The following is a 3,071-nucleotide window of genomic DNA, read 5'->3' on the forward strand; positions in this document are numbered from 1 at the left end:
TATGTCCTTTTTATCTGGGAGCAGCCAAACACAATGCAATTGAAGTTGCTTTTTCCATCTAATCTGAGATTAGAGTAGGCAGCTCAGGGAATCAGGGCTAAGTGGATGAATATCTCCAGAGTTAGGGGCATGAAACTTGAACCAATAGATAAAAATAGAAGAAAGGAAAAACCTACGCAAGGAAAGGTGAAACAATAGTGTTTTTGTTGTTGATCTTTTAAAGCTGCTTTTATTAATACATTTGTTTTAAAGAATAAAGGGGTTTTAAGTAAGTCATTTCAAGTCTGGACAGTAAAGGCACTGGGAGTGGCACAGAAGCCAGCTGAAGAGAAAAGTGAGAGGTCTCAAATGAAAAACCCATAGATGAATTGTTAGCAACTCATGCTTACCTAGCCCTTTACAGTTCCCACAGTACTTCTTATGGTGCACAGGGAGGGGCCTGGCCAAGGCAGTGCTGTGGGTTTCTGCACCAGCACTGCACTGATCGATCACCTCTTGATTTCTTGTGACTTGAGGGGCGTCACAAATCACTTATATTTTTAACCACTGTAGCCAGTTATCTTTACATGCAGGTAAATACAATCTTAGTTTATACAAATGATTTAAATCATTTATAAAATTCCTACAGGGAGGATTGCAAGATTTTTACATAATTGTTGTAGCATAAATCCTATCAGAAAAAGCATTAAATCAGAAAGCATAGGACATACTGAGGTACAGTGTTAGTGATAGTCAGAACAATGGGCAATGGTTAATTGGCTCACACACTTATGGAAGCCATCCCAAGTTCTTGGATTAAACGTCAAGCTGGGGTCTTTTCCTGACTCATGTAGCTGCAGGGGCTGATGAGCTCAAGGTTGGCAGGCAGTATACTGGCTGTTGACTCTGACGAATGATGAATCCAAGATCACTAGGTCCAATGGTGGATTTTTTGCTCCTGGACAGTTGTAGGCAGCACAACAGGATCCCAATCCACAGAAGAGTGTGTCTTTTTCCCAGGATGTCCATAAATATATTGGAAGCAGGCCACACTCCTAAGGAAACTCCCTTTCAATGGATTAGCTCTCAAAATATGTATGTCCAGTCTCATTATGGGAATAACCCACATCACAACTGCTTAAACCACTCAGAATTGTGGTTCAGCCAAGTTGACACACAACTCCAACTTCACACCCAGGGAGAATATGCATAGTGAAGAAGAGAAAAATGTCAAGGCAAAAATCCAAAGAATGTCAACATCTTAGGGTATGGAGAGCCCTAGGGAAGAAGAGCTAGAGAAGAAGAAATAGAAAGAATGCCCGATCCAGAAGGAAATCAGAAGTGGGGTACTGGCTGACAAAAAGAAGAAACGGAGGATATGAGAGCTGTGCTAAAATATTTTAAAGTTTTTCTTATGGAAAAGGGATTAAACTCATTTTATATCATTATCATTTTATGTCATTATAAGAGGTAAGAAGGAGCTCTGGCAGCGCTGTCGTTAAGGCACTGGGTTGCTAACCAAAACATTGGTGGTTTGAACCCACCAGCTACTATGGGGAAGAAAGATGAGGAAGTCTGCTTCTGTAAAGACTTACAGCCTTGGAAGCCCTATGGGGTCACTATGAGTTGGAACTGACTCAATGGTAGTAGGATTATAAGAGGTAAAGCAAAACCTGTTAGGAAGACGATATAGGCAGGGGGATCTGTTTTAATTCAACATAAGAGCTGTAGTTAGTATTTTTTTTTTAATTTCTATTCTGATTTAATAATAGATAAATCATCAAAATAGATGATTTTCTACTATTATTAAATCATATAGTGCCTAAGTCATTTGACTACTAACCAGAAGGCTGGCAGTTCAAACACACCAGCCACTCCTTGGAAGGAAGGTTGGGCAATCTACTTCCATGGTGATACCACCTTGGAAACCCAAGGAGTGTTAGCTATGAGTCGGGTCCAACTCGACAGCACATAACAACAACAACAACATTATGATTTGGGTGAGTTTACAAAGCAAATTCATTTTCCATAAAAAAGTTCATACACATTTTGTTTCATGACATTGACCGCAATTCCCCATAATGTAACAACTCTCTTCAGACTTCCTCCCTGTAGTTACCTCTTCCCTGTGTCCTTCTCTCTCATGCACTCATGCCCCCACCCCCAGCTATCTCTCTGTGCAAGCACTGCCCTTCTGTTCTCCCGTGATTGATCACTACAAGGAGTGTATCTCCCTGATGTGAATGTTCACCGCTTATGCTCATCTATTGTTTGGCTGGAAGCTATAGGAGTGAGTTCAGTTCCAAACCTGAAGGGTAACTAGGAGCCATAGTTTCAGGGGTCTCACCAGGCTCTATCAGACCAGCAAACCTTGCCTTTTTACTTATTTTTTTATGATTTTGAGTTTTGTTCCACATTGTTCTCCCACTCTGTCTAGAATCTCCTGTACCAATCCCCATCTGAGTGGTTGACAGTGGTAGCCAGGCACCATCTAGTTCTTTGGTCGCATGGTCATGTAGGCTGAGGATCACATGGTCTACTAATCCCTTGGACTAATTATTTCCATGTGTCTTTGCTTTTCTTCATTCTTTTTTTTTTCCTCTGAGTGAGGAGAAATTCATCATTGAGGCTAGATGGCTGCTTGCGAGCTTTTAAGATCCCAGTGGCTACTCAACAAAGTAGGTCATAGAACAATGTTTCTGTGTAGTATGTTATGCTAATTGATCTTGATGCCCCCTGTGACCATGGTACTGAGTCCACAGGTGCAACTAAGAGTGTTGGAGTGACCCTATGCACAGCAGAACAAAACACTGTCCAGTAATTCTGACAACCTGACTGAAGTAGATGAAACAAAGTCTGGCCATTCTCGCTTCCAAGGACCATTCTCGCTGCACTTCCTCCAGGATAGATTTGTTAGTCCTTTTAGCAGACCATGGTACTTTTAGCATTCTTCTCCAACACCATGACTCAAAAACATCAACTGTTCTTTGGTCTTCCTTATTCATTGTCTGGCTCTCACATGCTAAAAGACAATTGAAAATATCATGGCCTGGGTCAGGTGCACTGTGTTAGACTGGGTTCTCTAGAGAAAC

The sequence above is a fragment of the Orycteropus afer genome, unplaced genomic scaffold, assembly GCF_000298275.1.
Source record: "Orycteropus afer afer isolate SDZICR_OR568_19922 unplaced genomic scaffold, OryAfe1.0 scaffold00431, whole genome shotgun sequence".
Classification (NCBI taxonomy): domain Eukaryota; kingdom Metazoa; phylum Chordata; class Mammalia; order Tubulidentata; family Orycteropodidae; genus Orycteropus; species Orycteropus afer.